Raw genomic sequence first — 24,980 nt, 5'->3', positions numbered from 1 at the left:
GAACGTGTTGGTGAACAGGTTGCGAATTTTACTTCTTTCGCAAGATGACGAAATTTTATCAGTTATCAAAGAAACGTGGGCTATTCTTGATGAACTTAGAATTTAAGGGTATATATAATAAGTTAGTAATGTTTATTGAATGACGAATTTTTATACTTTTGTATTTTTTGATATAAATATAATTTTAAAAATTGTTATTAAAATGTGTCGTTATTCATGCCCTAATAAAGTTCATGTGTTTGCTACTTTAAAGAATTGAATTGAGTATGAATATATTAATATATATCTCTGTGTGTGTGTGGAAAGTTTCCATTTTACTGTATGTAGATGATGGAAAATGAGTGTCGAAGAAGGAAGGGGTATGTAGAATTAAGTATCGATGACGGAAAATGAGTGTTGAATTGAATGTCATCGATGGAAAATGAGTGTCGAATTGAGTGTCGTTGATGGAAATTGAGTGTCGAATTGAGTGTCTATTATGGAAATTGAGTGTCGATTATGGAAAATAAGTGTCGAATTGAGTGTCTGTGATGGAAAATGAGTTTCGAATTGAGTATAGTTGATAGAAAATGAATGTCGAATTGAGTGTCGATGATGGAAAATGAGTGAGGAATTGAGTGACGATGATGGAAAATGAGTGTCGAATTGAGTGTCGATGATGGAAAATGAGAGTTGAATTGAGTGTCGATGATGGAAAATGAGTGCCGAATTGAGTTTAGATTATGGAAAGTGAGTGTTGAATTGAGTGTCGATGATTGAAAATGAGTGCCGAATTGAGTTTAGATTATAAAATGTGAGTGTTGAATTGAGTGTCGATGGTGGTTAATTTGCATTTGTGTGAATGTTAATGATGGAAAATGAGTGTTGACTCAAGTGCCTATGATGTAATATGAGTGTCAGTGATGACAAATGAGTGTAGAATTCCTTGCATCCAGCACTGTGTATGTGTAGCTAGGTTCTGAAGGTTCAATGGATTCCTGGTCCTATATAAAAGTAAACTTTGCTAACATGTTCACTGTCATGCTTATTTAATTAGCAGTCGGCATGCTGTTAAATATTCGAATGTAAATAAATAATAGGATGTTATTTGACTTCTTTTAGTTTATGTGTGCTGAGTGTAGTCGATTAGGCTGATATAAGTAAGTGAGGAGCTTAATGTAGAATGGTCATGTGTTGACGAATATGTTGGTGACCTACTGTATGTGCATAAATCGAATGCTAGTGGTCTGATAATATTTTGGGTTATTTACGAAGATTTTTATCGATGTGTGCTATGACAAGCTTAAAATGTCTAGTAAACTTGTAGAGTAGGTATCTTGTTTCGGAGACTTTTGTCATAAGGCTTAACAAGGATCGACTTTGAAGGCTTTGAAGATGTATGGTACTGGACATGACTTGGCTGTAGCTATATCAACACTGAAGGTCCTCTGAACTGTAGATGAGAGGTACAAAATAAATTGACTTTAGACCTAGCCTGGTATCGTATAAATTATTTTAGTCATGTGTTGTAGTCATTTGGAGTCAGTTGGATGTTATGTGTAGCTCTACATGATATTTAAATTTGGGTACCTACTTTAAATTTTGTTTGGGTTGTGAAAGTTCCATTGATTACAGACTCTTGCTCCTCTATTAAGTCTAAATTAACCGTGTATGTAGGATGTGTGATTAGTTGATTGTATATATAATTTAAATTCTCATTCCTTGAAATTCCTAATTTTTTTAAGTAATAACAATGGATGATGTATTGACTTGCGTATTATACAAGCGAACATGGTTATTTAAGCGAGACTTAGACAGCAGGTCCCTCAGTCCACCTCTTGTAGTGGTGCAGTGCAGATCTGATGGATTGGCTCGTCTGCATATAAGTCTTGTATATGAATATTGATGTGTATCCGAACTCAATGGTAGCAACGTCGACATCGGTACAAATCCCAATGGTGGCGGGGTCAACGACTGCAGAGATCTTGACGGAGGGTCTCGCGTCTTCACCGGGGTCCCTGACGACGGAGGTGATGATGACGAAGCAGATCTCGATGACAACGATGAGGGCAGCTCCATAGATTCCGATGGTAACGAAGCTACCATCTCCAGAGATCCCGATGATGGCTGTATCTACTGTCTCTTCACTCCAAGAGACTTCAATGTGTGCATTATCGAACGCAGAGGAGACTACGATACCTGCAACTACATCGCATTTGGTAAATACAACATTTTGTGAGCAATTCCCAGCTTCTGCATCAGTCGTGTATACATCAGATTATTTGGCATCCTGTACAGATGATCTGTCAATGTCGACTGGGAAATCTCCAGCTCATGCAACATACGGGACTTCGTCGCCTACAACAGCAGTGCACATTGAAAGTAAGATACTTTCCGAGCCGTCGGTGACTCAAGGTCTAACGACGAGACATCTGTGTACGTACTCTGACAAAAGTTTTAAATACCGTCAACATGCAAGAAGACATGAAAATCATGTCTGTAGAAGAAACGCTAATCGTGTGACATTTCCGTGTGACCCGTGTGGTGTACATTTCACAAACAAAAGTAATTTGATTAGGCATTGTAAAAGCAAAGTTCATTTGCAGGTTGTACATCAGGGAAGCGATGGTAATTGCGATGAGTATCTGTATCAGTGCTGCTACTGTGGTAAACGATTTGAACGACTACGAAGTACACGCATCCATGAAAAGCATGGCTGCAGAAGAAATCTTGACCGTGTAAAATTTCTGTGTGAGAAGTGCGGTATACAGGTTACACGAAAATTTTACTTGAAAAAACATTATAAATTTTGTAAAGGCGGGTTTCTAGCATAATTTCTGGTCCTCTAAGGTGTTACACTCCTGAACTGATGTATCGTGATAGTAGTATAGGAATGTATTTTCTGGCGCAGGGTCCAGGGTGTCGATTGTGTGGAGTGGGATTGTCGGTCCGCCATATTGGATTGTGTCGTCACGGCGGCCATCTTGGATGAGTGTAACGGGACATAGCGTAACGGGACAAGTTTGACCTTGACCCCGGCGGCCATTTTGGATCCACCATCTTGGATCCGTCATATTGGATGACGTCAATGTGTTCTCGAACATTCCGGCATTGTGTTATCCGCCATATTGGATGATGACGTCACCGTTGCAATTTCCGTTACGGTCGCAATCTTTAACTTTTTTATTTATTATCCTATTTTAATGAAATTTTTTTTAAAATTTATAAAAAAATTTTAATAATAAAATTTTAATAAATTATTAATAAAAAATGTACTTCTACGACATGGAGCTCGGAGTCCTCGGTTCGAACCCGACGAGTGCAAAAAAAATAAAAATGACGACCGATCCTTCCTCAATGGTGACTGCAGACAGACTGACTCCCACCACTTTTTTTAAAGCATATATATCGTCACCTAGTATGACGTCATGTACGCCATCTTGAAATTTGGACGCCATCTTGAAAATCTTTATTTATTATCCGATTTTAATGAAAAAAATTCCAAAATTCATCAAAAAAATCACTCATTAACTTACATAGTGATTCGATTCGCTCCAGTCCTTGTTTCGATTCCCGGCGAGAGTAAACGGTTGATCCTTCCTCCATGAAAGCTACCTAGACTGATCTACCACCAACAATACCAAGGTATATCGTCAACTGGTATGACATCATGTCCGCCATCTTTTCTTCATCCGCTGGAGACAACCATCTTGTTTTCGTCTGCTAGAGTGTGCCGATAACATGTAGTATAATTATCTGGTCACTAAACTTGTGTCCTCAACTGTTGACATTGTGAACTTCTCATTGTTGAGCAAAGATAGAGTTCTAGTACAAGCCAGAATGTTTGAATTTTTTTTTCGTTTTTATTTATTTTTTTATTAATTTTTTTTTTTTAATTTAAATGATATCAAAGAAAACTTGTGGCGGTTTTCTCCGTGTGCTCCTGATTATTCTTGCCAATATTATGATGGTTTTCTCTGTGTGCTCCTGATTATTCTTATCAATATTTTGATGGTTAATCCGTGTGCTTGCGATCATTCCTGCAGTTTCGGTCAAAGGTCAAGGTCACACCCATCCAATATGGTCGGCGTGACGTCGTAATCCAAGATTGCGGACCGTGAGAAATCTGAGAAGCACTAGCAGGAAGGACGAACTTTTTTCTCCTTGGATACTATCAAAGCCAACCTCCCTTTGCGATCGATAGTGAGCGTTCCGCATCCCACATTAATGAAATATATATTATTTACCTGCAAGCAACACGTGGCGCCATCTGTTGACGACAGCCGGAACTACTTGCAACAATTTGCTTTGCATTAGATAACTTAACTCTCGCTGATGAAATATTTCAAAAACTCTATTTAAGAAATGGTTCCAATTGGAGAAAACTGACAGTTTGTATCTAACATTAGTCACAGAAGCTACCATGGATCGTGGTTTGTTATCTATAGCTGAATCGGAAGGAAGCCGCTGTAGATACTGTGGCAAGGATTTTGTCATGAGAAGGAATGCTAGACGTCATGAGAAGAATGATTGTGCTAGAAACCCACTACGCAACATGTTAAGCTGTAATCGTTGTAGCAGGTTGTTAACACGAAATGACAGCTTAAAAAGACATGGTAGAACATGTAAAGTCAAGACTACTTACGGCATAGAGGACACCGATGGATCCACTAGACTAAAGAAGAGTGATCTGCATTATGTCAATAATTTTCCCTGTACTGAGCGTGATGGTATTAGCTCACCCGATCGTGAGGAAGAACATAAATTGAAGGATGCTAATGGCTTCGGGAAGACTGAAACTAATGGAAGTATCAACACCGTGAAAAGTGAGAATACATTCAAGCCTATATTCAGTAGATCCTCCATTCTTTCTAAAAATGATGGACCCCTAAAAAGGAAGCATGAAGACGATGAAGACACTACGACATCATCGATAGCGAATTCATACGGTAATCTGGGTGAAGAGGATGTCTTCTACAGTGATTGTTACAGTGACTCTGAGGCTGTTGACAAAGGCATAGACTGTGATGAAGCACCTAGAGCTGACAAGATCGAAGAATGTGGCGATGTCTTGACCGAAACGATGGAAACGTCGTGTTATAATAAATAAATCTGATAATGCTTATTATGATCACTTGGATGATTGTGATATTAAAAGTATTTATAATAAACAAGCAAGTAAGATGGTGGTAGAAGAGATTGATTACACATCATGGAAAGATCCAAACATATTGGTTGACCGGCTAAGACTTCTACATGGCTCGCTTTGTGCAGGAAACTATCCGTGCATCAAAGAAATATCCTTCATACTCAAAGAACTGAGGAAAGCTGGCTACATACAATAATGGCTTCTTTTACTTGTATTTGTGTAATGTTGAGAAGTAATAAAATATTTAAAGTAAAATTTAATGTTTTATATTTCTTGTATTCTGATTTCCAACAAAGCCTGTGTGTGTTTCCGCTACTGTATGTGTGATCATTACGTTTCCTGTGTGTACTGTGTGTACGTTCCGTTTCCTGTGTGTACTGTGTGTACGTTCAGTTTCCTGTGTGGACTGTGTGTACGTTCCGTTTCCTGTGTGCACTGTGTGTACGTTCCGTTTTCTGTGTGCACTGTGTGTACGTTCCGTTTTCTGTGTGTACTGTGTGTACGTTCCGTTTTCTGTGTGTACTGTGTGTACGTTCCGTTTCCTGTGTGTACTGTGTGTACGTTCCGTTTCCTGTGTGTACTGTGTGTACGTTCCGTTTCCTGTGTGTACTGTGTGTACGTTCAGTTTCCTGTGTGTACTGTGTGTACGTTCAGTTTCCTGTGTGTACTGTGTGTACGTTCCGTTTCCTGTGTGTGTACTGTGTGTACGTTTAGTTTCCTGTGTGTACTGTGTGTACGTTCCGTTTCCTGTGTGTACTGTGTGTACGTTCCGTTTCCTGTGTGTGTACTGTGTGTACGTTTAGTTTCCTGTGTGTACTGTGTGTACGTTCCGTTTCCTGTGTGTACTGTGTGTACGTTCCGTTTCCTGTGTGTACTGCGTGTACGTTTAGTTTCCTGTGTGTACTGTGTGTACGTTCCGTTTCCTGTGTGTACTGTGTGTACGTTCCGTTTCCTGTGTGTGTACTGTGTGTACGTTTAGTTTCCTGTGTGTACTGTGTGTACGTTCAGTTTCCTGTGTGTACTGTGTGTACGTTCAGTTTCCTGTGTGTACTGTGTGTACGTTCCGTTTTCTGTGTGTACGTTCAGTTTCCTGTGTGTGTACTGTGTGTACGTTCCGTTTCCTGTTTGTGTACTGTGTGTACGTTCCGTTTTCTGTGTGTACGTTCAGTTTCCTGTGTGTGTACTGTGTGTACGTTTAGTTTCCTGTGTGTACTGTGTGTACGTTCCGTTTCCTAATTGTGTACTGTGTGTACGTTAAATTTTTCTGTGTGTACTGTGTGTCCGTTCAGTTTCCTGTGTGTACTGTGTGTCCGTTCAGTTTCCTGTGTGTACTGTGTGTCCGTTCAGTTTCCTGTGTGTACTGTGTAATCATTCCATTTATTGTGTGTAAATTGCATGTATTGCGCGTACATTGCGTACATTACGTGTTGAAGCTGATGGAGCTGTTGGAGCACTTGCAGCTAATGGTCAATTGAAGCATAGGAGCAAAATGTAGTTGGATCTGATGACGTGAATTGTAGCTCTTGGAGCCGGGCGTATATTGGAGAGATCGATATTTTTTTCGATCAAATGATCCTCTTTTTTAATTTGTAGATTTGACTCTAGTATTATTGTAAATGGTTCTTGATTTGACTAGCGTATTATTCCATACGGTGCATGTATATAAGCGAGTCCTAGACAGCAGGACGCTCAGTTTGTTACTGACGTCGGCGGTGTAAGGATCACCTAGTTTGTTTCTTCTGGTGCATAAGTCGTGTCAATTAGCTGTTCTTGAGACCTCGATGGCATCTTTACCGTCTTTAACGTCGAACTCGGAGGTTGTACCATCGTCTACGGAAACCTTGACGACAGCTACGATGGAGAAGGTGCAGATCCCGTTGGCAACGACGGCGTCAACATTGGAGGAGATTTCAACACATGTGATACCACCATCATCCGAAGTTTCATCGTCAGCAATGGATTCTTCAACTAATGAAGAGCGTACATTGCGTCAGTGCAAATACTGTGACGCATCATTTACTATCACCTCAAATGCTCGCAGACATGAAAGAAGCAGTTGTTCTAATAATGTTAAAAGAATACAATTTCAGTGCAATAAGTGCAAAAAACTAATTTCACGTCTTGATAGCTTACATCTTCATTATAAAAAATGCTCCGAGAAAGTTAAGTGTGAGTATAATGAACATGGTTCTTGTTTTGACTCATGTGTTGTACCGGCTAATGAGACTATATAAGTGATATGATCTTCAGTCCGTCTCTGGCTGCGGTGATGACTGGATCGGATAGACATTTAAAGTCATGTAAAAGGCTTAGTCCGTACAATAACAAGACTGTTTGAATCGAGGAATCCACAAGACTTTAGTACTTTGTCTGTGTTTTTTATGTACTTGTAGTAGTGTAGTATGTATGTAATAAAAGTATTTTTTAAAAGAACTTGCTGTGTTTTTATTATCTCAAACCTGTCGCTTTTGTGGTATTTTTTAAAATTAAAGTTGTTTGGTATCGGTCAGGGGTCGAACCAAGGACGGGAATCGATCTAATCAATCATTACTTTAATGAGTGAATTATTTAATGAATTTTGAACTTTTTCCCGAATCTCTAGCATTAGAATTACGGATTTTCAAGATGGCGTCCAAATTTCAAGATGGCGTGTGTCACAGTAATAAATGATTACTGCACTGTAGCGGGTTAGAATAAAATTATCCAGATTGAAATGTACTCTATAATACGAGTACACACACAAGATGGCATACTCCAGCAGGTGGTAGCTCCTGGTAGCATCTACTGAACGTAAAATGTCGGATCCGTGATGGTCGACAAGGACAAAGTCTAATTTCAAGGTCAAGGGCAAATTTCAAGGTCAAGGTCAAATTTCAAGGTCAAGGTCAAATTTCACGGTCAAGGTCAAATTTCAAGGTCAAGGTCAAATTTCAAGGTCAAGGTCAAATTTCAAGGTCAAGGTCAAAGTTCAAGGTCAAGGTCAAAGTTCAAGGTCAATGTTCAATGTCAACAGTTGAGGACACAAGTTTAGTGACCAGATAATTATACTACATGTTATCGGCACACTCTAGCAGACGAAAACAAGATGGTTGTCTCCAGCGGATGAAGACAAGATGGCGGACATGATGTCATACCAGTTGACGATATACCTTGGTATTGTTGGTGGTAGATCAGTCTAGGTAGCTTTCATGGAGGAAGGATCGACCGTTTACTCTCGCCGGGAATCGAACCAAGGACTGGAGCGGATCGAATCACTATGTAAGTTAATGAGTGATTTTTTTGATGAATTTTGGAATTTTTTTCATTAAAATCGGATAATAAATAAAGATTTTTAAGATGGCGTCCAAATTTCAAGATGGCGTACATGACGTCATACTAGGTGACGATATATATGCTTTAAAAAAAGTGGTGGGAGTCAGTCTGTCTGCAGTCACCATTGAGGAAGGATCGGTCGTCATTTTTATTTTTTTTGCACTCGTCGGGTTCGAACCGAGGACTCCGAGCTCCATGTCGTAAAAGTACATTTTTTATTAATAATTTATTAAAATTTTATTATTTAAATTTTTTTATAAATTTTAAAAAAAATTTCATTAAAATCGGATAATAAATAAAAAAGTTAAAGATTGCGACCGTAACGGAAATTGCAACGGTGACGTCATCATCCAATATGGCGGATAACACAATGCCGGAATGTTCGAGAACACATTGACGTCATCCAATATGACGGATCCAAGATGGCGGATCCAAAATGGCCGCCGGGGTCAAGGTCAAACTTGTCCCGTTACGCTATGTCCCGTTACACTCATCCAAGATGGCCGCCGTGACGACACAATCCAATATGGCGGACCGACAATCCCACTCCACACAATCCACACCCTGAACCCTGCGCCAGAAAATACATTCCTATACTACTCGTGATCTGTATGAATTATTTGTATTTTGTCACTCTTAATACGAACTATAATAATTTATTTTAATAAAAATGTATGTCGTGTGGACTGAGAAATGTATACGATATATATATAGTGTCAGATTTTAATGTGTATAAATGTACAATTTTAAATAAAATATAGAATTAAAGAATTTTTTATTCATTCTTCTCTAACCTACATTGTTTATCTTAATGCAATTAACTAAATGGGACCCGTAATTTTGGTCGAATTTGTAATGTGCGTTATGTCTTGTTTGTGTGAATTATTTTTTTTTACCAACAATGCTGAACACTGTTTTTTTTTTTTTTTGCTAAAATTATTTTTGTTGAGTATGCCATCTGCATTCTTAAGATTTTAATGGGAGATATTTTGGTAAAGTGCAGGTACAGGTAATGCCGAACATTAGAGCAAATCTGATAGGAACTTGATTTATTATTTTTGAGAAATAATTTATTACTTCCCGAAATAAAACTAACAGACTTGTGGAAATTTATGGTCTTAAATCGTAACCTGTCATATAATGGTGTACACTACGGAGGTGATATTAAAAAATTGAATAATGTTAATCAATTGCGTACACTTCGGAGTAAGCTGGTGCACTGGCTGGGCTGTAACAGTAAGAATCTGTATACTTGGTAAGCGATTATTCGTCCGAATTACTCACTCCTTCGTTGCTGATTACTAACATGAATTTTTACAACATGGAAAAAAAAAATTGTATACTGGCTAAGGTCTTGATTAAAAATATTTTGACGCTTATAATTATCAGAGTATTGAGTATGGTATGTAAAGTTCGACTCCTCTCGTATATGTGCTATACATTTATTTTTGTAGGTAGCAAGATATACATTCGTAGGCTGATTTTCTGCTCTGGTTCGGTGATGTATACTTTGAAGTGGTTCCAGCAAGTACTTTACGTATGCTGGATTATGATTTCACTGGAGTTTTACGTATACTGAGTTGGAAGGCTAGCGATGTGATGTATGCATGTCTTGAGCAAAACATATGAGTGTCGCAGCATTCTGCAAGCTTGAATTCCCGCGCGAGGGGGTCAATGTTCATTTGCAGGTGATGGTAGGCGTGTCTCGATCGAGAAGTTTCTGCCTTTATCCTTGAGAATTTTTTTTTTGAGGTTGACGTGCTTGAATTTATGTACTTTTGACTAGTCGTACGTGAATAAGTTTAAATTCGTATGCATTGGAACATATTTTTCTACATGAGGTAAGAAAAATACATAGATTCTACAATGACTGAGATAGGTATCGAACACATGGTTCTTACCCTATGGGTGACTAGTACTTGTTTGACCTATCTCCACTAACCCTCGTTTACTTTGAGATATAGATGGGACATGGTTGTATTCAGAGAGATTATGGTTAAAATGTCTTGGGCAAAGTGTCCTTTGTAGGAATTACTATGTGTGGTAATTATTTTAGTCGAAGCGATAATTTAATAAAACACGTAAAAATAACGTGGTTTTTTTCTAATGTGTAAACAAATTAATGATAGGATGGATTTGTATGTAGAAATGGCAGTATACCACAACTCTTGAAGAACACTGCATGGCATATATAATGAAAGACTCTTGGGCTCAAGAAACTACACTATAGGTGGAAAGGATGATGCGGTTCCCAAGATTAAATGAAAGGAACTTTGATGATTTTTTTTCTATATACTACAATTATTTAATTGAGTTTGTGATGATGGGTTGAAGGATTAAATAATAAAACTGGACTCATAGGCTTTTACAGAAAATGAGAATGGAGCTCACAAGATCATAGATTGTGGTAAATCACTCACAACTGAAATGTGGAAACGATATCATAAAATGAGTTATATTGATGCAGCTCATGACAATATTGATGACAGCTATGATGATGTTTTACATCTGTGATAGTGACACGGACGCGGAGATTTTAAGACAAAAAATATTATTAATATAGAAAAGATGGAAGCCTTAGCACGCCGATCGTGACGAGAAACAAATATTGAAGGATGTTGCTGGTATCGGGAAGACTGAAACTAATGAATGTATCAACACTGTGAAAAGTGAGAATACATTCAAGCCTACATTTAGCAGGTCCTCCATACTTTGTATAAATTGTAGACTCCTGAAAAGGAAGCATACAGGCGATGAAGACACTTCGACATCAACGATATTGAGTTCTTGCAGTAATCTGGGTGAAGACGTTGTCTTCTACGGTGATTGCTACAGTGACTCTGAGGCTGTTTACAAAGGCAAAGACTGTGATGCAGAACCTAAAGCTGACAAGTTCGAAGAATGTGGTGGTGTCCTGAGACCGAAGCGATGGAAACGTCGTGTTATAATAAATAAATCTGATCAAGCTTGTGATGATCGCTGGCTAGATGATGAAAGTAACCCTGAGGATGGTGTTAAAATGGAAGACACAAGAGATCATAATTTTTCTAATAAACAAGCAATGAAGATGGTGGCAGAAGAGATTGATTCCACATCATGGAAAGATTCAAGAATATTGGTTGTCCGGCTAAGACTGATGGTGGCATCTGTTCGTAGAGGAAACTACTCGCATATCGTGGAAGTATCGTGCATACTGTAAGAACTTCGGAACGCTGGCTACATACAATAATCATTTGATTAACTGTCATGTGTGTACTAATGAAAAATAAAATGAATTATTTATATTTTAAAAAAGTATGATTTATTTCTTGTATCCTGATTTCCAAATAAGCCTGTGTTTCCGCTACTGTATGTGTGATCATTCCGTTTCCTGTGTGGACTGTGTGTACGTTCCGATTTCCTGTGTGTACGTTCCGTTTTCCTGTGTGTACATTTCGTTTTCCTGTTTGTACATTTCGTTTTCCTGTTTGTACATTTCGTTTTCCTGTTTGTACATTTCGTTTTCCTGTTTGTTCATTTCGTTTTCCTGTTTGTACATTTCGTTTTCCTGTTTGTACATTTCGTTTTCCTGTTTGTACATTTCGTTTTCCTGTGTGTACATTTCGTTTTCCTCTTTGTACATTTCGTTTTCCTGTTTGTACATTTCGTTTTCCTGTTTGTACATTTCGTTTTCCTGTGTGTACTTTTCGTTTTTCTGTGTGTAAATTCCTTTTTCCTGTGTGTACATTACGTTTTCCTGTGTGTACTGTGTGTACATTGCGTGTTGGAGCCGAGTAGCTTCATTGACATATGGTTTCGTAGCCAAGCGGTCTTTTAGTCATGGAGTCTCTCAGCCATGTTTAACTCGGAACCAGCTAGATCCTTTTAGACTCGTAGCATTGTGGCCCAATATCATTGGAGCTGTTGAAAGAAAAGGTAGTTGGAGCATTTGGAGCTGTTGGAGCCATTTGGAGGCTGTTGGAGCATTTGGAGGCTGTTGGAGCATTTGGAGCTGCTGGAGCATTTGGGGCTAAGAAGTGGTCGTTGCACGTCTATGCAGTTTGCTGGCTTTCGCAAGTGATTCTGTAGTAGGATAGAAATTGTGTAATAAATATTATGTTTGTAAACGACTTTGTGGTGTTTTATTTCTCGAACCTTACGCTTTTCTGGTATTTAAATTAAATTTATTTTAGCTTCGTCCAGGTTCGTGCCAAGGACCTTAGACGACCTAATTAATCAGTATATTGTTTGCAAATTTATTTAATGAATTTTTAACTTTTTCCTGAATTTTTAGTTTAATTATTACGAAAATTCCAAGATGATGGTCTTTATGTCGGATAGGATGATGGTAGTAGAGGATTTAAAGTCTCTTTAAGAATGTTAAACATGCTTTATTGAAATTATCATTTTTTTTCATAAAATTAAACATTATTGCATCGTTCGAGTATCGAACCAAGGACTGGAGCGGATCGAATCAATATGTAAGTTAATGAGTGATTTTATTGATGAATTTTGGATTTTTTCCCGCTTTTCTAGCTACATTATTACATGATTTCAAGATGGCGGCCAAATTTAAAGATGGCGGGGGGCACCTCCATAATAAATGATTACTGCACTGTAGCGGGTTAGAATAAAATTATCCAGATGGAAATGTACTCTATAATACAAGTATACACACAATATGGCGTACTCCAGCAGGTGGTAGCTCCTGGTAGCATGTACTGAACATAAAATGCCGGATCCATGATGTTCGACAAGGACAAAGTCAAATTTCAAAGTCAAGGTCAAATTCCAAGGTCAAGGTCAAATTTCAAGGTCAAGGTCAAATTTCAAAGTCAAGGTCATATTTCAAGGTCAAGGTCAAATTTCAAGGTCAAGGTCAAATTTCAAGGTCAGGGTAAAATTTCAAGGTCAAGGTTAAATTTCAAGGTCAAGGTCAAATTTCAAGGTCAAGGTCAAATTTCAAGGTCAAGGTCAAATTTCAAGGTCAAGGTCAAATTTCAAGGTCAAGGTCAAATTTCAATGTCAGGGTCAAATTTTAAGGTCAATGTTAAATTTCAAGGTCAAGGTCAAATTTCAAGGTAAAGGTTAAATTTCAAGGTCAAGGTCAAATTCAAGGTCAAGGTTAAATTTCAAGGTCAAGGTCAAAGTTCAAGGTCAAGGTCAAATGCCAAGGTCAATGTTCAATGTCAATAGTTGAGGACAAAAGTATAGTGACCAGATAATTATACTACATGGTATCGGCACACTCTAGCAGACGAAAACAAGATGGTGGTCTCCAGCGGATGGAGACAAGATGGCGGACATGATGTCATACTAGTTGATGATATATACCTTGGTACTGGTGGTGGTAGATCAGTCTAGGTAGCTTTCATGGAGGAAGGATCGACCGTTTACTCTCGCCGGGAATCGAACCAAGGACGTACATCGATATAATCAAACAGAATTCTATTACGTTAATTTTTTGATGAATTTTGGAATTTTTTTCATTAAAATCGGATAATAAATAAAGATTTTCAAGATGGCGTCCAAATTTCAAGATGGCGGACATGACGTAATACTAGGTGAAGATATGTATACTTTGACATAAGTGGTGGGGGTCAGTCTGCTAGCACCTACCACGGGGGAAGGATCGGTCGTCATTTTTTATTTTTTTTTGCCTCTGTCGGGTTCGAACCGAGGACTCCGAGCTCCGTGTCGTTAATGTTTGTTTTTTAAATATTTTTTATTAAAATTTTATGAAATGAATTTTTTATAATTTTTAAAACAAATTTCATTAAAATCGGATAATAAATAAAAAAATTAAAGATGGCGGTAGTAACGGAAATTGCAACGGTGACGTCATCACGAATATGGCGGAAAATACATCGCCGGAATTTTCGAGAACACAATGACGTCATCCAAAATGGCGGATCCAAGATGGCGGATCCAAGATGGCGGATCCAAAATGGCCGCCGTGATCTACTTGTCCCGTTACGTTATGTCCCATTACGTTATGTCCCGTAACTCTGTGTCCCGTTACGCTGTGTCCCGTTACGCTTATCCAAGATGGCCGCCGTGACGTCACAATCCAAGATGGCGGACCGACAATCACAATCCACGCGCCGGCGCCAGATCCAGTACCGGCTATCCTATACTACTCGCAGCGCTAAGTATTAAGGTTAAATATTTGAGCTGTGCAGGTGCTCCACCTAGGCAATGCATCAATGCTGCGGCACGCACCACGCCTATACGAATTATTAGCAAACAAGATCTGTAACACTGTAGTGTTATTAGAAGCTATGAAACACAAATGATTAATCTACTAATCTCATGCGGTATATTTTGAATTTTATTTAAGGAAACTGGTAACCAGGCTCTTAATATGTGCTTTTCCGCTATTTTCACTATTTTTCTCTCTCTGTAAATATATGCGATACAAAAAAAGTAGAACATGACAATGGTAGATAATGCATTTTTTTCTTTCGTGGGAAAAAATCGTATACACACAGATTTTACAGAATGCTAGGGAAGGCCCTTAAATGCACGCAGTTACAGGCGTCGATTTGTTTTAAAGGTAGACTAAAATATTTTAAAATTTATTTCAAAACATTATTTCAGTGATTTACAGATTTGTTTGTTATTATTAATTTCGCAATTTAGAGTGCATGAAAGAACGGGGATACAATTAAGTCGATATGACGAAGCAAATAGTTGACGTCATTGGAAGCACTGAAAGAAAATCCACATGAGAAATTGTGGGTGCCTCCCAAGGAGTTTACCCAGATTATCGTTATGGGACACAGGCGGTTCCATCACTACACCAGCAGTTCCTGATACATCATCACGTGGGATAACATATACACGTTTTAAACATTTATTTCTCTTGTAAGGGAAACTAAAAATAATAAAAAAAAATTCTTATTAAAAGCAATTATTATATACAGAAACGCTATACGTTATTATTTATATGTGCTGGGAGAAAACAATACATATTATGTATGTAATATTTATTTACATATACACATATATATATATAGCCTACACACATGAATGTATGTTGGTATCTTTCTAAGTTCAATACTGCTATTCATCTACGATGTAATAGTGTACCGTGTAGTGTGGTCAGCTGCAGACCATCGACATGGTCTTCAGCGCCCAGTTACCAGCCGGCTCGCCAGACACCCTTGCTGTCGCCAGCATGTTGCCAGACATCCTTGCTGTCGCCAGCATGCCTGACTGGGTGGGCATAAACTTGTCATCTCCTTGGGGGGGAAGGATAGCGCCGGCTTGACCAAGTGGTCATACGGTGTTGCCAGCTCCGTTCCATTTGAGAGCAGGCGCGTGCCTGTCTAGGGGCTTCAACTGTCGACGAGCCGCGAAGCAAGCTCACTGTCACTCAGCAGAGTTTGCAATGCAAGATTTGCTTAAAAATGAGAACTTGAATCAGCGTAGAAAACCTGTTAGGGGAAGCCGGGGCAGAATGGGATAGTGGGGCAGAACGGGATCACCCTGATTTGTCGCCTGCAGAGTAATGTAACCTAGCGGAACAGTATGTAACTACAAGGAGAAAGCAGCGCGCGGCCGTTGCAGCCATTACGTTGCTGTTGCCAACGTGTTCGTTAGTGGTGCGTTGGTTTGAAGGTTTTTGAGCAATTCATTGGAACTTTTAATGACTTTACATCAAATGTTAGCTAAAATTTAGAAGCTTATAAATAATTAAACCTAATATTTGCGTAAAGCACGTGTTTCAAGGATTGCTGTAGTTTAGTGGTTTGTTTAACCTGGCCATGTGTTGAACCATGAAAAAAATCCCGAACCTAAACACGGCACTTGGGGCAGAATGGGACTATCCCGTTCTGCCCCTTAAAAATGTTACGCTTACTTTAATTATGTTTATAGATTGCAGATGGTGTGGAATTACGGAAGAAAAACAGGCATTCAAAAATGGAGCATACAATCAATGGAATTTGCAGTGGTAGCTGCAATTTCCGGGGAAATGGGATATTTGAAGGCATCACAACAGTTAAATGTGCCAAAAACCACTTTGGAAAGATATGTTGCAAAAAAGAAAAGCAATGTAAGCTATGAAAGAGACAAATATGAGGGAAATATCATAATGTATTCACCCTAGAACAAGAGATTGATTTGGCTGACTATTTAAAATCTATGGAAAGTAGACTCTTTGGGTTTAACAATGAAAGACCTACGGTTCTTAGCATTTCAGTTAGCTGAGCGAAACGGCCTGAGCCACAGATTCACTAACAGTACAGGTTTGATAGGTGAGGATTTGTTGAGAGGCTTTCTTTCACGACATCCTACATTAACAATCGGAAAACCGGAAGCTACATCAGGTGCAAGAGCTATGGAGTTTAATCAAGTAGCAGTTTTGCAGTTTTTTACTTTGCTTACACAAAACATTGACAAATACAAACTAACGTGTGACAAGATCTTTAATTGTGATGAAACTGGCATCTCAGTAAATCCCAAAAACCAGTCTAAAATAATAGCCCGTAAGGGAAAGCGACAAATAGGGTCTTTGAAATCATCAGAGCGTGGTGAAACCGTAACTGTAGCGTTGTGTGTGTCTGCTGCAGAATCATATATGCCTCTCATGGTAATATTTCCTAGGAAATAGAAGCAACAGGGATTTGAGCTTGGTTTACCACCAGGAGCGTGGTCTGAAGTTCATGAAACCGGCTGGATGACAGCAGAATAATTTCTATTGTGGTTTGTAAATTTGCAAGAATATCATGATAACTTTTTTATAATTTTCAGTGCAATAAATGTGTTAAACATACTGCCTTTATTCGGTATCCCATTCTGCCCCACACATGGGTACAATGTGAAACGTGACATTAAGTTTTTAAAATGTGCCTAAACATTGATTTTGGTATTTATTTGTATGTTTTGATATTGCATGTTATTATTAACATTATAAACATTACATTGATAGTAAGTTTGGATCTTCAGTGTTCATATTTAATGGTGTATGTTTAGTTGAAAACTACATATCCCATTTTGCCCCGGCTTCCCCTACGAAATTTTCTTCATATATCCTAATGGATTTTCCAGAACTGAGTGAAACTGACCTTAAAATGTTATTTACTTACACTTATAAATTAGCACAAGCAGTATATTATCTTACTGAAATAATTACTGACAACGAATTAAACCTTGAATTCCTAAAAGATCGCCAAAATATTATAAAAATATGGATACTATCCAGGCACATTAACAGCAAGTCATATAAATGCTTTATCGCGTATGAGTAATATTCGAACACCTATGGAGATATTCAAATATATTTTTGTGATTGTGCAAATGGAAACAGAACAGTGTGCTGTTGCGCTCATGTAGCGACGCGACGGTTATTTACTACTTAGCACACGCTCGTTATGAATCAAAAACTATAAAACCACCTGAAAAATTCACCTCCATGTGTAATGCGACTAATATAATTACTGCTTTTTAAGATAATAATGAAACATTAAATTCCCAATATTATAACGTTATCCATAATTATGTCTATATTTTGTATGATTTAATTTTTCATAATACATTATTTCATATGCGTACCTTAATTGATTTTCATTTTATAAGCTATGTTCCACCAATTCCATAATTTTGTAATCATTTTGTGACTTTTACATGTAACAGGTAACTAATTAACAAATCTATACTTAATAATTAAATATAGTAAATGGGAAAGTTTTTTTTTTGTGATCTTTTCACGCCTAAACTTCTTAAACGATAATCATGAAATTTTGCATACACGTTGTCAGGGGTACAGAAAAGAACATAGGGTACACTTAATTCATCCAAATTGAATATATTTATTAAAATAACATCAGTCATTTTTAGGTTATGTAGTAGGTACCAAACAACCAAAAATGAATAGGTCATGAAAAAAAAATCCCTTTTGGCACAGCCTACAGGCGTAGGTAGATTTCAAAGTAACTATTTCTTCAACCCCCTGCAGAAATGGTTCGTCTTATCAAAAATTGTTTCAGACATGAGTTTTATTTAAAAATTATAAAATGTACGAACAATTTAAACGGATTTGATAGTGTACTGAGGAAGTTATGATTTTTTTTTTAATTTTAACCCTTATTTTTTCAACCCCTTGAATCAATGGTTCGTCTATTCAAAAATATATTTAGACAAAAGTTTTAGATAAAAAGTATAAAAAAATACATAATTTGTACAAATTCGATGTTATGCCTACGAACAGAGTTATGATAATTTTTTGTCCACCAACCCTTGATTTTTTAACCCCTTGCAGTTATGGTTGGTCATATAAAAAACGTTTTAAGATAAAAGATGTTGGCATTACTCCTACGAGTTTTATTACGTTCAAACGGATGTAATATTTTCAATATTACGGGAGTTAGAAACATTTATCTGTTTTTTGAAAAACCTTCCACATTTCTACCCCTTTGGTCGGATATTGGCCATTAACGAACTCGACCGGGATTTTTCACATTTAGATTTTATTTATCAGTTTGGAATTGATTTGAGAAAAATTACTACAGTTATCGTGCCCACAAGAAAGTTATATACCTATATAAACTTTTGAGTTGACTGTGGTTTTGGGGTCTATGGACCATGAAACGAAAAACTATATTAAAATTTTCCGGAAGTCACACCATGGAAACGGCTACAATAGGTAGCATTTCTTTTAAATCTACCTAAAAGTGAGTGTGTATCATTTCTCTACGTCTGCCATGAGCGCGTGGCGAGTAGCGAACTGAATGCGCTAATTACAGTTTATCATTTGATTCGTTTGTCACGTCTAGCTTATGTTTCTTAGTTCTTCACATACTATTAATAGAAAAGTTATTTTTACTAATGGGTAGACGTAGATTTACTTCTTATAACGCATATATACTACAGACTTGAAACTTATATTGCGTTGTCATCAAATAAGATTCCAATTGGCGCAATCTGCATTTCGTGGAACGGCGAAAGACTACTATTGTGTAAATACGCTTGGTGAGTCAACGACATTTGTAATTTTCTTGATGATATAAGGCAGGAAATAATCAATCAGCTTACTGATGACGTAGCAACGAACGGACCTTTAATATATAACTTATGGCTGGACTGTATCTATGATAAGCCACATCCGTTCGAGGACAAAGAGCAAAGAGAAGAAATGTGCCTTCAAGACATCGGCTGCAACTATTTACAGTTTTAATGACGTGAAGCAATCTGTTAAACACGGCATTGAAAAACTATGCCAGGAGGAAGAAGACTATGTCACTAAAGGATCTGGCTGGTCTCTGTCTAGAATAAAATGTTTGCAGCTGAGAATTACACATTTCACTCCAATGCAGAACCAAACTTTGAGGTGTTTTATTTCTTGAACCTGTCATTATCTATTTAAATTAATTGATCAAGGATTGAACCTACGGGATCAAATTAATCAGTATATTAATTGCAGATTTTGTTTATAAATTTTAGAATTTTTCCCGAATTTCTAGCTCAATAATTAGAGAATTCCAAGATGGCGCCCAAATTTCATGATGGCGTCCAAGATGGAGACCTGACAATAAATGAATACTAAACTCTAGCAGGTATTAAATAAACTTACAAGATGGTGCCCCCCAGCAGACGAAAACAAGATGACTGCCTCCAGCATCTGGAAACAAGATGGCGGATATGACAACATACCAACTTACGTAATATTTAATTTGGCATAAGTGGCGGGAGGTTAGTATGGCGGTGGCTTCCATGAAGGAAGGCTCGGTCATCATTTTTTTTTATTTCGGTGAGCTTGTTTTAGTTAAACGCCCGATTATGTCAGAACACTATAGAGTTTCGGCCGAGTGGTATAAATATGTACCTGTTCGTTCGACTGATGTGTCGTTGTTTTTGTTGCAGTTAAGTGACCTCAGGCATAGCGATGGCGAAGTGAATTGCGAGTGTACCTGCGCGAACGTTGTGAGCGCAAGCCGGAGCTTAGGGAGTCTGTATACGAGACAGTGGAAAGACGGTACTACCTGTGGACTGTAAGTTGCGGCGTGTTTTGTAAACACACACTTAATTTGCATGTAGACTTCGTTGACATAAATCTTTGTGCTCGCCATCTGAGACTTTGTGAATACTAGCAAATATATTATTTTCCTTCCTCGTTTTATCTATTGAACAATAATTATGTAATTAATATTGTTCATTTGTATAAGGTTGTAGTTTTTATGGAAGGTATTGGAGTTAAATTTTAAGGTTGATAATTTAAAATGAGTATGTTTATCAAATAGTTGTACTGGTCATAAATATTAAATGAATACACATTTATTTAATTCTTTTATTACCTCTTGATTGAGACCTCAATCCTTCTTGAACAGCCAAAATAATACTGTTCTAATACTTTTCTCCGGTACAGTCATGCTACCTCACGTCCAGTGACATTTTCCTGTTCGTACGTAATTCAATTTCGGCCTGATCCTGGCTGGTATACCGGGCAATCGTCTCTCAGCACTGCACTGCACTACACGACACACTTTCACAGCAGAGTAAGTTGGCAACACCAGTGAAGTGGACGCCATATTGTACCGATGTATGAGCGCACCACCGTCATGTACATAATCACTGCCGTCTAGAGCAAAAACACTAGTACAGACAGAATATAGCTTATAAATTTTTTTTCTGATTGGTCCCTTGAAAAAAATTATAACATGTTGAAACATACATTCAAAGGCATCACTCTCTCCCACATCCTCACCCAAGACCCGCTCCCATACTGGGTGCGTCCCTCAGGTACGTAAATAATACAGTTGTACGGATAACGTTTTCGTTTACTAATAATCATCCTCTTTTATCGTTGTAACATGTGATATTGACAACTCTCTCCCAATTATTGTGTCATAAAAATATTATTTGCGAAGTATCTATCTCTTGGGTTTTGAAAGTGGTTTTGAGACATTGATATCGTTAGCTTTTTTAAGCAATGAGTATGAGAAAATATTAAATTTCAGATCTATTGAGAAAAATTTTTTAAACTCCTTTCCACTCTTCTTAGCTAAACAAATCGAGCAAAGGTTTATTAATACATTACACTTCAAAAATCTTTTTAAATAACGTAAAACATCTTTTAAACATCTAAAATTACTTTAAAAAAAAACTGATTGACCTGAGAATCATACCTATAATTTTTTATCTGCCTGGACTACTAGAAGATTTCGCTTAGCAGTCGTGCACAAAGATTATTGGCCTAAACATCTTACCAAATAGCATTACAATTAAAAGGAAAAGTGAGCATACATATTTTATTTATTTGGTAGGTACTTACTATCTCACACATTAGCACGAAACAGAGGGTTAACGAAAAAAATAAATTTAGGAGATTATTTGATTTGGATGTTAAAAGCATTTTCAAATCATATTGGTCTCTTCCAAATTTGTTTTATACATATGTGCCTGCTGATACCTGAAATTAAAATATGCACATCTTGTACAAATATTTTGTATAAAAATAGAAGTAAATTTGTAAACCCCTTTGGAAGTTATTTATAAGTAATATAAAACTATTAAGATAATAATTGATACAAATTCAATTATTAAATTTTACGATATTTAAAGCGTGATAGTAAGAAAAAATATTCACTGCAAGGACACTTGAATAAAATATGTAGAAACATATTTACAGTTTTATAATATAATAATAAATTGCATGAAGACACCTGCCTTTTCACCACTAGCTGCTAGCTGCTAATGTTTTCGTATCGATTATTCAGAAATTGTGCCAAAATATTGTTTACGTAACATAAAATAATCTAATTGGCAAATGCATTTGATATGAGATTTCCCACCGTAATGTTTGCCCTACATAACACATTCAAATAACAATCATTACGCATCAAACGAGTTAAACAATCGCTTTGACGTCAGAGATTAGGTGGCGTAACTGTTTTACGCAGCATTTTTCAAGGAGGGGGCTTATTCTAAGTTTATCTTTTTGATGGAATTTGACGTTACCTATCGATTATCGTTCGTTCTCGACAAGTTCGTATTCTAAGTTTTTCTGTGACGTCATTTTCGATGTACAAAATCATTACAAGCTATCGTTTCGTACCGAGAGGGTATGAAGATATCGAAACAAATAAATACATCGTTACTGTCATAATGCGCGATGCGCGGAGGTGGTATTTGTTACATGTAGCTGTCGAAATAGACGAAGGCGTAGATATGCGTAAAGAAAGGAAACTTCTTCGGGATAAAACTAATCCCTTTGAAAAGGATTTTATGGGGATGTTTCGCTTGAGTCGTGATTTAGTGCAACAGTTGTGTGTGAACTTACAAGGAATATGATTTGTCTAAAAGAAAACAGAATTTACTAGCTTACTAATTAGCTACATAATAAATTATTGATTACATATTGTAATATGGCTTCAACTTCTATGGCCACACATTGTCTTAAGTTTTATTATGCTTTTACTAAATTTTAATGTTCAATTAAATTGTTTTATAGTATTTTAGTTTTTTTTTCATATGTGTGGGGGTGAGGAGCCCTAAATTACATTTGCATATATCTGTGATGCATCTTTTGTAGGTTAAGTTAAGAAGATAAGGTTTGTACATTATAGCATATAGTGAGCCATTTGCACTAGTTTATAATTTTATGTAGCTAAAGAACGTAACCAATTTCTCACAAAATTTTACAATAATTTTAATGAAGCACAGTTTATCCATTCTCCAGATTTCACCTTATTTTTGTGCACCAATATTAGCAAATTATTAAAACTGAAAAATACCATAAATATATTTAACAATTAGTATCTAATTAGCACCTTTTTAAATAATTAAAAAAATGTCATTAAGTAAGATAATACATTTCAGGAGATATTTGTGTCTCTTTTTTCCCCATAATGCACCTCTCTCATCTATAACTACCACAAAGTTCTTAAACGTAGTTGAACAACATTACCACACTTTGTACATCGGTGGCTCTGTTGCCACTTAATTAGGCTATCACTAGACTTTCATTTCAATAAAACACCAACCACAACACATATAAATATATTTCAAAACTAAGACTACCTAATTATTTAAATAGACATTTCATAAATACCTTTATCCACTTGACTGTCTTTTTCTCAGGTCCCAAACCATTCGAATTCAGTAAACCACTAAACTCACCCCAGAGTTGGTTTTTTCTTGGCTGTGGTGAAAATAGGCGAAAATTTATTTCGTAGCAGCTCTGGATGATATTCATAAACTCCATCATGATTTGTTGCTGTCTTTCAGAAATGCGTCCTTTAAGTGAACATACTTTATTTTTGGAATCCATTTCGCGTAAGTCGTGTAGCCGTGTAGGTTTTATAACACAAACAACATATAAACACCTCCGCGCCTGAATTGTCACCACATTTTCTAACTTAAATTCTTTATCGCGATATTTTTTGTAATACTGTGTTTATTACTACAATTTATCTTTTAACTAGCAAAAATTACACTCAACATAAAATATATCACTTCCGACGTAAATATTACATACTTTATGAATCCCATATAAAAATTTATTAAAATTACATAAATAAAATATAAGTCTTTTTCATTCGTTTTGTTGTCACTTTGACGCCATGCCCACTCTCGTATCAGTAAGAAAGGGGGGGGGGATGTTATCGAAAACTCCGAGCTTACCCGAGCGTCGGTGTCGTCGTAACGATAGCATACTTAGAATACATTTTTCTTACTCTCAATATTTTTTGTCGTTAGAAACCCTATCGAGTGAACTCGATGTCGAGATGACTCGATGGATGTAACGATATACTTAGAATAAGCCCCCAGTCGCAGCTTAGTGCGGAAACAGCCGAACGTAATACGATAATCAATAAATTGTTGCACTTCTTAATATGAACAACTGAGGTTTTAAAAGAGGAGAGACAAGAATAAATTATCATATAATTTAATGTTTGAAATTAACGCAACCTGTGTTATGCAGTTTTCTAGATTGTATTTTAATATCACGAACATATAGAATGGTTTGGCAACTTCGCGAATATTTCTTTACGCGTAGTGAAACTCGCTGTGCTTCTAGTGTGTACACGTTTACATTTACACAGTTATACTTGCTCGTTTTGATACCTCATTTTTTTTTAATAGGCTATATGACGCATCATAATATACCAACACGAGCATAAAAGAGCACTAATAGCGCTCTTAGTTCACAAGCTACTGCTAAGTTGTATCATTTAAATAGTTTTGGTCAACGTACTACTACCGTTCTTAATTTTCCAGCTGGTGCGAGCTACACCAAGTATACGAGAGACATCAGTGCCTAAAACATGGTGTTAAGCCCGACTCACATGTACGCTGATCGCACCAATCAGACAGAGTGGACATATATGGTCGTTTACATGAAGCAGATTAGTTTCAATGTTTATATTTAAGATGTCTGCTTACGGCCACTTTTTTCTTCGTACATAAACTTTCGAGGTGTTTGCTATACAGCAAAAAAGACGTAGGCCTAAATTATATTTTGCTGTATGGTATTTAGTCGAATACCACAAAAAAAAATTAAACGAAATGGTGGGAAAACTATTATATTCTTATTTTGTGTATTTCAAAAATTTGAAAA

Source organism: Bacillus rossius, chromosome 8, assembly GCF_032445375.1.
Source record: "Bacillus rossius redtenbacheri isolate Brsri chromosome 8, Brsri_v3, whole genome shotgun sequence".
In the NCBI taxonomy this organism is placed as follows: domain Eukaryota; kingdom Metazoa; phylum Arthropoda; class Insecta; order Phasmatodea; family Bacillidae; genus Bacillus; species Bacillus rossius.
Note: the sequence above shows the minus strand (reverse complement) of the source record.